Raw genomic sequence first — 15084 nt, forward strand, 5'->3', positions numbered from 1 at the left:
AGAGCAGATATAAGAGGCAGGAGTGTTGGTGAGAGAGAGGGCACAGGAGGCAGAGAGAGAAGGGTAGAGAATGCAAGAGGCAGTGGCTGCAGGAGAAAGGGGGCAGAGAGTGCATGTATGGGATACAGGCCCTTCCTCCCTATAGGAACTATTACATCCCTGGGAGCCTCTGTACAGTACTGACTGGCTGATGCCTGTCATGTAACTTCCTCTTTCTGGGGGTTTACACAAGGGATTGTGGGATTTGTGGTCCTGTTGCCTTCAAACTCTCTCATGCATTGGATCTAGAGCTGGACTACAGCTCCCAGAAGCACCTGTAGTCGTGAGAATGAGAAATGAGGGGGCGGGAACCTGAAAGTGCGGAGCCCTGTGTAAGGACACCCTTAGCACTTGCTCTGGGACGGCCCCCCTCTGCCTCCTGTGGCATCCATTTTATATGAATGTGAACTACTGTAGTAGAGACTTTAGCATAAAACACAGGATTGAGAGGGAAATGCCAGATACCTAGGGGGGGGGGGGGCGGGGGTGGTGTGTGTGTGTGTGTGTGTGTGTGTGTGTGTGTGTGTGTGTGTGTGTGTGTGTGTGTGTGTGTGTGTGTGTGTGTGTGTGTGTGTGTGTGTGTGTGTGTGTGTGTGTGTGTATATATATATATATGGGAGAATGTGTGTGTGTGTGTGTGTGTGTGTGTGTGTGTGTGTGTGTGTGTGTGTGTGTGTGTGTGTGTGTGTGTGTGTGTGTGTGTGTGTGTGTGTGTGTGTGTGTGTCTTGTGTGTGTCTGTCTGTGTCATAGGAGGAGAGGGGGAGGTATGGGGAGGGGGAGGCGAGGGGAAGATATTAGGAGATGAAGAGTGTAAGCTCCTCAGGGCAGGGACTCCTCTTCCTTAATGTTACTTTTATGTCTAAAGCACTTATTCCCATGACCTGTTATTTATATTACACTGGCGACACACTTTATTCGAGCTCGGCTAGTCCCACGAATTCGGGTATACCCGGGTGTATTGAGGTTTGTGACTGTTTTCTGCCCGAGTATATTGGGTTATTTTCCAAGCAGGGATTGAAGCATTTTATTCCCGCTGGCTGCAATACTGCACAGTATATATATATACTGCATTACAATTCATGAATTTATGCCATCTGGTAGACACACGAAGCATTGCAGCCTATTAAATCCTAATCATTATCATTTAACAGATCAGCCGCCCGTCAGCCAGGCATGAACCCAGGCTGGGAAGGCAAACGCAACGGGGCTTGTCAGAGGTGAGGAGCGGCACATTCCAGGTATCTACCAGGTACATACTGGGTATTTGCTCGAATAAAGTGTGTCGGTGCAGTATCTGTTATTTATTTGATTACCATGTGTATTACTGTGAAGCGCTATGTAGATTAATGGCGGTATATAAATAAAGACATACAATATGCGGAGTGGAGGGGAAGGTATGAGGAGGGATGGGGGAGATATTAGGAGATATGAAGGGAGAAATGAGGGGAGGGGAAGGTATGATGAGATATGAAGGGAGAAATGAGGAGGGGAAGGTATGAGGAGGAGGACATATGAGGAGGAATGGGGGAGATTGTCACGGGAGACCAGGCCCAATTCACATTTATATTTAAGGGATCAGTCACAAGGCAAAACAGGCAGTAAAATAAATTGCGGTTTATTCGGACAAGACCTCGGAAACACACAGAAATACAAGAAACAGAGAATATACACACTTACGGGGGTCTGGGGAAGAGATCTACCCTTTCCTAGTTGCAAGGCGCCTGTTCAGGAAAGGCTTACCTTGATAGGACCTTGGGCTCCTGGACCGAAATCCAGCCGGACAAACACAATGCATTGGAGTTTTAAAACACAGAGAACCAACATTTGGACACAAGAGCTGACACTCTCAGCCCATACCATATGGGCTCCCCCTTTATTAAGGAAGGCCGACACAGCCTATCGTCACAGAGATATTAGGAGATATGAAGGGAGAAATGAGGGGAGGGGAAGGTATGATGAGATATGAAGGGAGAAATGAGGAGGGGAAGGTATGAGGAGGAATGGGGAAGATATAAGGAGTTGACGGGTGGTATGAGGAGGAGGGATGGGGGAGATATTAGGAGATATGAGGTGAGGAGGGAGAGATATTAGGAGATATGAGGTGGGGAGGGGGAGATGTGAGGAGGGGAGGGGTTGTGTGTTTGTCACTGTATGTGTGTGCACGTATATTGGGGAGGGAGGTTGAGAGTGGGGAGGGGAGAAAAATACATGGGGGTGGGGGTGTAAGAGAGAGGGGGGGAAGGAAAGTGTGACTGGGGAGTGTGAGGTGGGGTGAGAAGGGGGGAGGGGGTTCTCGCAAGGCCGCTGAAACATGGGTAGGGAGGCCCCGGTGGAAACGTTGGTCCAGGGCCCCAGGAAAGCTGTCTGCGGCCCTGCATGGCAGTAATGTCACTGACTGCCACGAGGAGAGCAAGAGACCCTATTTTGCAATGTGTAATATACACACAAGTATATGTAGAAGCACATGCACACCGCTGGTAGGTGCTGGAGGGGGGTACTTATCTGCCGGTGCGCTGTATCCAGGGAGTTCCAGACATCCCAGAGGTACTTGAGCAAAGGAATGGAAGCAGGCACACGGTCTTACTAAAGGTGCAGTTTATTGTGCCACCAAAGGTCCAACGTTTCGGCAAATAGATTGCCTTTATCAAGGAGAGGGCTACAGAACATGTTAAACATACCACAATATATACACAAATGGGTACTCACCCCCCCACGATCACTGCTGCCTTGCTCCTGGATGTCAACGCCCCCATCGTGACGTCACTGACTGGTGGTGCATGACGTCATCACGCTGCGTCGCGCTGGCGCCCTGACGTCACGATGGGGGCACCTTTAGTACTGCACCTTTAGTAAGAACGTGTGCCTGCTTCCATTCCTTTGCTAATATACACACAGGTCAGGAATGTCACATTTTAAAAATATTTAAATTAATGTCTACATTTTTTTTATTTAATTTTAATTTATGTCAATTAATAATTTAATTTTAATTAATGTCTTCATTATTTAATTTTAATTAACGTAGAGAAGAGAAAGTACATTTCAGATTTCAGGCTGCAAAGTGGTTTGTTTTATTTCTGATAGTGAAATCCCTTTACTTAATAGAATTTGTTATGTTGAAGTTAAACTTTAAAAAAAGGTGGCTTGTGGGTTTTTTTCTGCTGCTCTCTAGAAATGTAAATGTATTGCATTTAAATTCTGATTTTAAAATTCATATGTGTGCACCCTTTTTCCTGCAGCGTGGGCACTCACGGACGTTGTCGTGCCTGCCACGAGGATTAATTTTGACAGACCACCACTGATTCATACAGACCTCATGTCAGTCCAGAAAATAATAAAAATAATTTAAAAAAAGAATGAAAAGAAACATATATATTTTTCCTGTTTTGGAGACACATACACGGTGAGAGAGCAGAGAAAGGGAGGGAAGGGGGGGGAGGGGATGAGAGTTTGTGTTATGATAAGAATCGAAAATAAATACATTTGTGAAGTATAATGCAATAATGCCCTGGCTGTAAGAGTTGAAGGGCCCAAGCAAAGCCACCACCTCTATACACACAAACACACTGCAGCCCCCACCTCTCGCTACACACACACACACACTGCAGCCCCCACCTCTATTCACACAAACGCACACTGTAGCCCCCACCTCTATACACACCAACACACACTTCAGGCCGCACCTCTATACACACAATCGCACACTGCTAGGCCCACCTCTATACACACACACACACTCTGCAGGGCCCACCTCTGTATACAGAAACACACACTGCAGCCAGGGTTGCCACCTTCTATAGAAGGTTAACCCGGAGATAACAAAATTTTTTAGATCTTTTTATTATATATTTATCTTGCCTTTGGCTGTATCCTCCCCTCCAAATTCCGTCAACATGGCGTCGCGAAGTCACGTAATGCACATTGCCATAACAACGAGACGCTCCATGACGTCACGCGGCATCAAGTTGACATTGCAACAGGAGGCACTATGGCGCCAAGGCATCACGTGATGCCACATTGTCATGGCAACATGTCACCGCCTGACATTTGTCTCGTTGTCATGGCAATGGGGTGCGTCACGGGATGTAATTTGTTTTAAAAAAATTATTTATAAATGTGTCCCGGTTTTTCATTTTGAAAATCTGGTCACCCTACAGATACCTAGGACACTGAAAGGTTATAAATAGTACCCAGAATTTATTTAGTTTTAATTCACAGAACTTTTAGATCATTTAAAGTTATAACTCAAAGATGGGCCACATCAGTGCAGAGCATATATGTCATACAGGAACCAGAAACATCTCTACTGTAGGGAGTGAAACCAAAAAGAGTGATGATCGTGATGGTCCAGATAATTTAATTACCTAGAGTAATATAGAGCTCTTTCTAGTGTCATTATGTTGTAGATATTGTGTTGCTGAATAATTATTATTATTATTATCTATATATATATTTCTCAAACCGTTGTATGCGTGTCTGTTTGTCCTGTGTCTCCCTGTGTCTAGGGGCAATCACATTGGACCTTTGGCCCGTCACTCCGCCTCAGGCCAATGAGATGGCTCCCTTGGCCCGCCTGCCCCCGCACACCTCTCATTGGCCGGTGTGGTCTAACAGTGACACACACACACACCTCCCACCCAGGTAAGTAACTAAACCGCCGCTTCCCCTCTTGCTGCCTCACACTACTGTGCCTCCTGCTGCCTCAAACCCCTGCGCCTCCCCTCCCAGCGCAAAACCCCTGTGCCTCCCCTCCCAGCGCAAAACCCCTTTTTCTCCCCTCCCAGTGCACACCTCTGCCGCTGGGGCCTCCAACCCCGTCGCCTCCCCTCCCAGTGGGGCCTCCAACCCCTGAGCCTCCCCTCCCAGCGGGGCCTCCAACCCCTGTGCCTCCCCTCCCAGCGCAAAACCCCTGTGCCTCCCGCTGCCTCCAACCCCTGCGCCTCTGCCCCTCCTTCCGGCATTGCCTCCAACCTTACACCCCGGCCGCTAGAGTCAGCGGGGGAGCATCCGCACTTGAGTGAGTGCCCGGGACACAGCAGGGGGAGTGGCCGCACGGGACACAGCGGGGGAGCGGACAGCCGGCCGGGGGAGCGGCCACAACACGCTGCCTCCCGCCTCAGATCCGCGTGGGAGCAGGCGGGTGAGGGAGCGGCCGACGCATGCACGCGCCCACGTCTGCAGGCGTCCACAACCGACTGAAGGTTTCGGGGGGGGGGGGAAGACCGGCAGACAGTGGTGGAAGGGGGAGCAAGCGGCCACATGATACATTGTCACTTACCTCCCCCCTCACCGACCGCACCCCCCCTCACTTCCCCCCACCTCCCCTGCACCCCCCCTCACTTCCCCCCCCACCTCCCCTTCCCCTCCCTTCCCCCCCCACCTCCCCTCCCTCTCACTTCCCCACCACCCCCCCTCCTCACTTCCCCCCCACCTCCCCCCTCACTGACCAGCTGTCGCCCGCACTCGCCACACACCCGCCTTCTCACACCATAAGGAGTGGGTACGCTTGCGAGCGACGGTATTAACCCTTGTCCCGTATGCAGGTCGCGTGCTAGCAGGGGGTCTTACGTGACACCCTCTTTCACACCTCCTCACGAGCCCCCTACTCTACTTCCCCCTTTCCCCGTGTATTTCTCTCCCCCGTGTCTCTAACTCTTACCCGCTTCTCTTCCTCACTCACACTCCGCCCCCTCACCCCTCTCTCTCTACTCCTCACGCCATCTCACTTCACGCCGCCCTCGCTATCACTCATCTACCTCCCTCTCACTTAAATCCGTCTACCTCAATCCCCCCCTCTTTGCACTCATTCCCTCCTACCCCCCTCGCCACACACACAATCCCCCCAATTCCCATACAATTCCGAACACATAATTCCCCCACAAGATACATACAACACTACCCAACCCCAAATACATACAACACTACCCCAGCCCAGAATACACACAATATCTCCCATCCACAAATACATATATAGCCAGGTTCCCCCTCTGAGGTTGTGCCCACTTGTATGTAGTTACCTCCGTTCAGTCAGGAGAGTTGCGGCCGGTTGCGGTGTTGTGCGGATGCGCGTGCACGCGTGTCGGGAGCTCCGAGGGAGGGGACGTGCAGTTGGGGAGGTTGATGGGGTGCGCCGAGAGGGCGATCGCGTCGCCGGGGGCTCCGGTGATTGCGGAGAGAGCCGCCATCTTAAGGAAGCTCGCACATGCGCAGAGTAGCAGAGGCGGCCCTTCTATGTTGCGCAATGGCAGTGAAAAAGCGCGCGAACACTAACCAATCAGGGAGGGCTTTTGGAAGGGACCACAAGTCCCATGAGCCTTAGCAGTATCCCACCTCACGCAGGGAGCGAATAGGAGCTGGAGAAGTGCTGTAGGCAGGATAATGATGTGTGTCACAGGGAGCACGCGGGCAGAGTGTGACAGGGAGAGGTAGGGGACAGAGGGTCAGTGTAGAGTGCAAGTAAGCCTCTACACTAGGCCAGCATATACTCCTCTAGGCCCAAGATAGGTCCTGAGTCAACTCTCGCTTGTGGCTGCTACAGGGACAGGCCCTAGCATAGGGAAAGGATCCCTGTAGTACCTAAAGTAGATATATTAGGGACACAGCAGACGATGAACTCCTTGAAGAGGCATTTGGGATCATGCCTCACTGAAGAGACTGCAGAGACATTGCCTTGGTGGATCACCTTGACGACGTCGCAGTGAGAAGATCGGCGGATCCTTTGCAAAGCCTCATTAGATCGTGTGCTGTCGCGCCCGGCAGGTAAAGGTCAACAAGTGCACCAACATACCGGTCTATACCCAGGCACTGATCACGCCTATAAGGTTGGGTTCTTTGGGGACACTGTGAGACTAGTGGCCAAGGGACTTAACATACTGTGGAAGTCTTGAGGACTCTGTTTGAGGTACACAGATCTCTGGACACGGTGTGGGACACAGTGGTGGGTAGCATTTCAGGGGAGTAAGCCCTGCGAGCGGTGTGGTATTTGTGTATATGTATCAAAAGGGAGAGAGTACTCATAAGGGTGAGTAATCATTTGATCTATATCTATTGCACAACAATAAAGGTTGCGTTATTTATACTGTGTGGGTTATTATTATTGTGTCCTGTGAGGAGCTGCTTCCGCTCTGCTGGGATCCCTCACAGGTGGAGGCGCTGCACCAGAGTAAGTACACACCCCAGGCTCTACGTGATAGAGGCTCAGGCTCCTGGAGCCAACAGGTATAAAAGCAGCAATAGGTAGTTTCCTGTGTTCTAGGTGAAACAGGGCTTCACATATAACACTACCCCCCATCCACAAATGCATACAATGCTACCCCCCCATCCTCAAATACATACAACAATATACGCAGCCCCAAATACAGTACATACAATACCCCCTGTCATGGAACAGGTATACCCCTGTCTACACTTCTGTTTCACCCCCTCCCCCCCCCCCCCTTGTTCCTCGCAGCCCTGCTTGTCAGCTTCTTAATGCCAGCTGTATGTGTTTGGTTCTGCACACAAACACAGTGCTTGTGTGATAATACAGTGCCATTTCCCCTCTGCAGTACTAAAGATGATACATTATTGCTACATGTTGTAGCTTCCCCAGACACTCTTGTGAGTTGCCATGGCAGCCCCAGCCTTTCTCTCTAATGGGCTAGTCTGCTTTCTCCCCCTCTGCTCTGCCCACAGATGGTCTGTCCCCAGACTATCTCAGTACCCAGCATACCTTGCCATTTCCTTTCCACCATTTCCCTGGACTCGTGAGTACCTCGCTGTAACCCCTGTAATGGTGCTGCAGGATTATCTTTTCACCTCCCTTTACTACTAAGCACACACAGAGATACCTACACCTCTACACAAGCAACTGTATTTACCTACTTTCTCCAAAATAAAGTAAGAAAAGAAACAGGCCTTGTCGTGCTTGGAAAAGAGGGCGAGTTGACACTATCTGAGCTAAGTCATCCTACACGTGACCCTCTGGCTTCCAGAATACCCCCGTCCACAAATACATATATAACACTGTTTCCCCCTCTCCCCCAATCTCGTATAGGGTCTATCATGGGGAAACTTGTGCTGGTTACTGATGGTAGTGTGGTGCAGACCTGCTGGTAACAGGGGCCCTGAGTCTCCCGCCTGGTGTTATGGGGAAGGTCAGGACAGGCTTCTGGGGTCTTGCCCGACTCATACTCACTGTGATAGCGCCTCCATCTCTAGCAACCTCCAGAGATGTGGGGAGAAATTTCTGCAGGAGAACTTATCTCTTCCCCTTCCTGATAGATTTCAGTCTCAGGCAAAGGGTCTTCTGAAACAGATGATCTTTATTCTGGTCTCTGTCTCTTTCTCTCTCTCTTTCTCGCTCTCTCTCACTCTCTCTCTCTTTCTCTCTTTCTTTCTCTCTCTATCTCTTTCTCGCTCTCTTTTTCCCTCTTTCTCTCTCTCTCTTTTTCTATCTCTCGCTTTCTCTCTCGCTTTCTCTCTCTCTCTCTTTCTCTCTCGCTTTCTCTCTTTTTCTCTTTCTTTCTCGCTTTCTTTCTCTCTCGCTTTCTTTCTCTCTCGCTTTCTTTCTCTATCGCTTTCTCTCTCTCTATCTTTCTCTCTCTGTCCCTGGAACTATGCTCCTGGCCACCAGGAGCAGTCCTTGGTCTTCTCTCTGGTAGGATATGAGGAATAGTATTCCACCACTCCACGCAGGGAGGGCATAAATAAACAGAGCCCTGCACTACTTAATAGAGGAAGTGCAACTCCTTAAGTCAGTTCCAGTAAGAACAACCCCCACCCCCCTGATTGGACAACAGGCCCGATTGCACTACCTTCTCTGACTCACTGAGCTGCAAGGTGTGGGGAAAACCCATGATTACTGCTGGCACCCTACCCTTACTAGGGATTACTGCCAGGAGGAGGGCAGACTTATAGCCCAAAACCAGCCAGGGCTACACATACAATACTACCTTCCCCTTCAAATACATACAACACTACCCCCCATCCACAAATACATACAACAATACCCCCCATCCACATAATACATACAACACTACCCTCACCCTCCCAAATACAGTACACACTTACCTTGGGGATGGTCTAAGGCCTCTGGTGACCCAGCTCTCTCCAGCTGCTGCGGGCCTCCTGCCATGCCTGCTTCCCACTCCGGGCCCCAGCTCTCCCCAGCTGCTTCCAGGCCTCCTGACAGGCCTATTTCTCTCTCCCACGCTGAGCCCCAGCTCTCCCCAGCTGCTTGCGGGCCTCCAGCCATGCCTATTTCTCTCTCCCACGCTGAGCCCCAGCTCTCCCCAGCTGCTTGCGGGCCTCCAGCCATGCCTATTTCTCTCTCCCACGCTGAGCCCCAGCTCTCCCCAGCTGCTTGCGGGCCTCCAGCCATGCCTGCCTCTCTCCCCCACGCAGGGTCCTAGCTCTCCCCAGCTGCTTGCATGCTTCCTGCCGTGAGTTCTCTCCCCCACGCCGGGTCCTAGCTCTCCCCAGCTGCTGCTGGCCTTCTGCCATGCCTCTCTCTCTCTCCCATGCTGGGCGCCTCTCTCTCCGACATTGGAATTGTACAATTCAAAGAATTATAATATATATTTGAGAGAGGAGTTGAAAAGATAAACAACGGTGACCCCACACTGGTAATTGTTACATAATCTATTCTGAGTAATACAGCACTTAAAATGTGTGGTATGTTTACCCTCTCTTTAGCGTCTATTAATCCCGACTATTCATCTAAAGATATTTATTGACTTCTAGAGCACTTCCAATATGTTAATATACAGATGTGTCCAGACTTACGGTTTTCGGTGCTGCGATTGTGTGTCGGCGCCGGACCGCACTGCAGCTGTACTGGATCGGGACCCAGAACACCAAAAGCAGCCCAGGAGGATTAACTCAGCAGGGGTCCCCGCTTCTCAATGTTACCACCTCAGCTTTAATCCTACCCAGCGAGCCTGTAATAGCTGTGCAGAGAAGTCCCAGATAGAAGCAGTGTCGCTCTCTGTCTCTCTAGAGCAGCTCTTACAGCCATCTAATGTATTTTTAAAATTCTTTTTTTTCTACAAGATTGAAGCAGGGGGTCTCCGGGGCTGAAGCCATTTATTTCAGCTCCGGGGACCCTCTGCTTCCAGAAATACAGTATACAGAAAAACAGTATAGGCCTCCGTAGAGGGTGCTGGTAGCCTCTCCAGCTTGGAGCCATCCACCTCTATACACACACAAACACACACTGCAGCTACCTGCCTCTATACACACACAAACACACCCTGCAGCCACCCGCCTCTATACACACACAAACACACACTGCAGCCATCCGCCTCAATACACACACAAACACACACTGCAGCCATCCGCCTCTATACACACACAAACACACACTGCATCCAGGGTTGCCACCTTATATTGAAGGCTAACTCGGAGATAACATTTTTTAGATCTATTTATTATATATTTATTTATCTTGCCTTTGGCTGTATCCTCCCCTCCAAATTCCATCAACATGGCTGTGCGACGTCACGTAATGCACATTGCCATAACAACGAGACGCTCCATGACGTCACACGGCATCAAGTTGACATGACGACAACAGGACGCATTATGGCGCTGAGGCATCACGTGATGCCACATTGTCATGGCAACATGTCACCGCCTGACGTCAGTATCTCTTTCTCATGGCAACGAGGTGCGTCACGTGATGTAATTTTGTTTTATAAATAATTTTTTAATGTGTCCCTGTAAGAGACGTGTTCAGAAGTATGCAATGGAGACCGTTTAAATTGAAACTTAAATTAGGCTTTATTGCGCCTGTCCCTTTAACAGAGCAACATTCTTCAAATTAGGCAAAAGAAAATCTACTCCACTTTGGAGAATATCTACACATGAAGTCTAGCCCTCTCTAACTGGGTGGTTAGCTAAGCTAATTACCAGCCCCAAATATACATATACATTAATACAGATATAGAACAGTCCCATAAGGAATTCTTATCTGTTTCTTGTAGCTTTAGGGGAAGGTTTCTCTGCTCTTCTGGGTCAGCACCCTTATATGCTAAGGCAAGGTCTGTCCAGGTATAGAGGTCTGCTCCCCTTTGTATTGCTGTCAGCCTGCAGTCTCTTTGCAGCTTAAGACATCTGTCCTTCCTTGGTTCAGTCCCCAATTGTGAGACTCAAGAATCCTCTTCCTGTGTCTCAGAGCAGGCTTTTTGTGACAGAGCTGTGATTAGGCCAGTGGAGTTGGTTGATTGTACACCAGTAATTAACGAGCACACTGGTGGATTAGAGGCAAGTTGCTTTAACAGAGATAAGTCCCTGTTACATACCTCCCCTGTTTGTGGGAAGCTCGGGCTTACCATGGCCAAAGCCCATCCTTCCACTCTTATTCGAGATATCTCTGTGACTAGAATGAGAGTGGATGGAGGAAGAGAACCCTCAGTCCCGCTGGGATTGGAGCCCTTTCTCCAGTTTATTTTTGTCTCCTCCCGAAGGTGCTTGAGATCAGCACTCCTCAGTCGCTCGAGGAGGACTTTTTTCAACTATAGTCTTATTACTGATTGCGTGCTCATGAGATTTCCCTTGCGTCGGGCGCTCCTCTTTTTGTAGGCACACCCATTGGAATGTTAATGACCCAAGAGGACACACAGAACTTTTTGTTCACAGCTGCATTGAATCTCAACCACCCCAGTATACATCTGCGTTGCCCCAAAGGCGGACAGCCTGATGCGGCTCCCCAAGAGCTGCTCCCCTCTGCACAGGACCAGCGTTCTAAGGGCTAACATTTGCTTGTACTTTGTGGAACGTCAACCCCACCCACTGGAATGTTAATGAGCCAAGAGGACACAAAGCACTTTGTCTTCACAGCTGCATTGAATCTCAACCACAACAGTGTACATTTGCGTTGCCCCAAAGGCGGAAAGCCGAAGGGCAGCCAAAGGGTGTGAGCTGTTTGCTGCCGTCCGCTGATGTTTGGTGATGTTAAAGCTGCTCTATTTCAATCTGAAACTCAAGAGCCATTTATCCCCCTGTGACGGAGAGGCCGTGTCGGTATGGTCAGAAAAAAGCTTCCACGCCACCTTCTTGCAATGAAAAGTGCTTTATTTCCCTTACCCGGGAAGCAAGTTGTAGTTGCACAGAGAATAAAGCAATGAAAGTAAATGGCATAAGTTTGCAACAAAACAATAGTCCTTATTTCCAGGTACACAACAGGGAGTTCAGGCTCTCCCCTCAGCCAGGCTCTCTGCAATCTGTTTCCTCCCAGGTTGAAAGCAAAATGACAGCCTGGAAGAAATCTGATATCTTCCTTTTAAACCTCCTCTTTCCAATCAGCTAGCAGACCTACCAGCTAGGGTGTGGTTCTTTTGGTCTGCTAAAGTGAGTTTTTTAACCTCTTGTATACTCGTCACACCCCTGCACCCAATTTTACAACTCTATCTGTCCATGAAATGTCTGTGAATTGACTGCATAACCCTGTTCTTTAAATGTAACCATGTATTTTTATACTGTAACTTTGTGCCCAATACATACTTGAAAACGAGATGTGATCTCGGCTTTCCTGGCTCTCCGCTCCTTTCCAACCCTGACCCTGAACTTCGACGATCCTCCTCTCTCCAACCCTGACCCTGGCTTTGAACTTCGACGAACCTCCTCTCTCCAACCCTGACCTTGGCAATAGTAACTTCTACGCTCCCGACCTCTCCTGTATTGGACCCGGCAAGTATAACATTTACTCTGATCTCTACGACCGCAGACCCGGCTAACAAGACCACCCTACATTCCAGATGGGGTCCCCGTGTCTGTGGCTGGTGTTTGCCTATTCCCATCTCAGCACAGGGGTCTCGTCTAGTTTGTGGTGAGCACAGCGTGACAAAAAAAATAAGTCTGTTAGAGGGGAAAAACAAAAATTATGTCCGTGGAAATACAAGATAAATATGCATCAATCCCCACAACACAATTATAGTTATTTAAATTAAAGGTGCTCTGGTACCACATTGTGGCAAACAGATTGTAGATCTTCCTTCTTTTATACCTGTACATTATAATTGTTGAAGTCAAACAAAACGACATTGATACTGTAGCAATTTCAATGAATCAAACAATATATCGGACCATCTGGACATACAAAACCAAGAACAAGACAAGGTATTTTTTTCCTAATTACCATGGGGTTGAAGCTTGTTTAACATACAGTGGCGGCCGCCTTTAGCCTCGTGCGGCCGTAGCGGCGCAATTCTGATAACCGCGGGCAGATGCAGTATGTTTTTTTTTTGTCTGGAGTGTATTGCGGTAATGTATTAGCATTTTATTATCGCTGTGTGCAATTCTGCAATACCGTCTAAAAACTCAGGGGGGTGTTCGCGAGGTGTTGTCTTCAAAGTCTAATACTTTAGCAGTTCAACCTAAGTCAGTACACAGTCTGCGTGTGCGCGCGCAGTAATTGTAAATTTGCATATTTATACAGGCATTTGCAGTGCTGTACTGTATGTCTCATTTGAAAATTGTTGAAACGCATAGGCAGGTCCAGTACTGTAACAGTATCACATTTCGGCATATACAGCGCTCTCCCCTCGCTTGCCCCCGCACACACAGGCTAATTTACTGCACTGCAGTATTTCAACTTCTTATCTTATCCACAGTGCAGTACACCTCTCCCACACCATTCCTTTGAATGTGTCTTTCTGGTTTCAATCACATTCCTGCATGATAGCTGATGATTACTGCGCATGCGCCTGTAAATTCACCACTGCTTGCGAAGTTCAAGAGTGAGTGACCAAAAAAAATATATATTTTTTTTCTCCTCATTTTTTATTTTTGTTTTCTCCACAAACCTGCTTAGACCAACTTGATATTACGATATTCAATCTGTGCTGTGGCTTTTGACTGCGACCCTGTGCGTTTGACTGCAACTGAGGACTGGAGTTGTGCAGGCCTGACTGACCTGTACACCATCCTACTGTAAATGTTTTGACTTTCTGTACTTTAATAAAGGAGATGTTGCGTTTTTTAAATTTCATGAATAAAGAATTTTTTTTAATAACACCATACTGTTTTGCTGTACTGTACATGTTTTGACTTTCTGTACTTTAATAAAGGAGATCTTGCGTGTTTTAACGTGTATTAATAAAGAAATGTTTTTACTTACTGTACACACAGGACCTGCACAATTCCAGTCCCCGAGGGCCGCACACAGGCCCGGTTTGCAAGGTTATCCTGAAAACCGGGCCTGTTTGCAGTCCTCGAGGACTGGAGTTGTGCAGGCCTGACTGACTGTTCTGTACACCATCCTACTGTAAATGTTTTGACTTTCTGTACTTTAATAAAGGAGATGTTGCGTTTTAAAATTTCATGAATAACAATTTTTTTTTAATAACACCATGTGACTGTAAACCATATTGACTGACTGTAAATGTTTTGACTCTCTGTACATAAATGTTTTCACTAGCAGTAAACCATACACCTGTTGATGTTTTGAATTGCTGTACACTTAAAATGTTTTTACATTGCACAGTACCACTGTATTTGTAAATAAACAAAATTGTACTTACTCCACCAATAAAAGAAAATGTTGATTTGTTTTAAATTGTTCCATTGTCTCCTTTTATACTGTAACAAAATACAGTGTTTCTAGAATGTACAGTACTGTCCAGGCATACTGTACTGTATACTGTAGGCATGCTCAGTACTGCACATCACATATACACGTATTCCAGATACATGTAGAATAAATGCATACTTTTTATTTTCTCGGGTTTATTATACAGTATATATAAAAAAGTATTGTATACGGTCTGAAAACATCAGCATACTGTTTCAGGTATTCTATCCTAATCAATAACAACGGCCACTAAACTGTAGACTCCGGTATGTGTTTTTTTAAATCCGATTCAGCAATGTGCAGGCATTGGACACAAAGCGATATTATCCATCGAAATTCCACCATTTGCCGTTTTCCGCATGAGATGACAAAGTTTTCTTTTCTGAGGAAAAACAAAAGTACAAGTTTTACTGTAATGGTCAGTCAGTCCCCCAAAGAAGTTCCCACAGTCAGCCCCACCAATAATTTTCTCGGGGGGGCGTCTTCTGTTCACATA

The 15084-nt window shown here is 47.9% G+C and overlaps 1 protein-coding gene across 6 annotated transcripts in view; it reads right to left on the bottom strand.

The window, feature by feature from the left end:
• Positions 1-15084, bottom strand: part of LOC142470692 (olfactory receptor 6B1-like) — a 63060-nt gene that overhangs the window by 15014 nt on the left and 32962 nt on the right. Inside the window, exon 3 of one of the 6 annotated variants that reach the window (XR_012789315.1) lies at positions 13730-14970. The exons of the other annotated variants lie outside the window; for them this stretch is intronic. The gene's annotated coding sequence lies outside the window, so the exon portion shown is untranslated. Of the gene's footprint in view, positions 1-13729; positions 14971-15084 lie in introns of those variants that run through there. 6 annotated transcript variants of the gene reach the window in all.

This window comes from Ascaphus truei, chromosome 20, assembly GCF_040206685.1.
Source record: "Ascaphus truei isolate aAscTru1 chromosome 20, aAscTru1.hap1, whole genome shotgun sequence".
Classification (NCBI taxonomy): domain Eukaryota; kingdom Metazoa; phylum Chordata; class Amphibia; order Anura; family Ascaphidae; genus Ascaphus; species Ascaphus truei.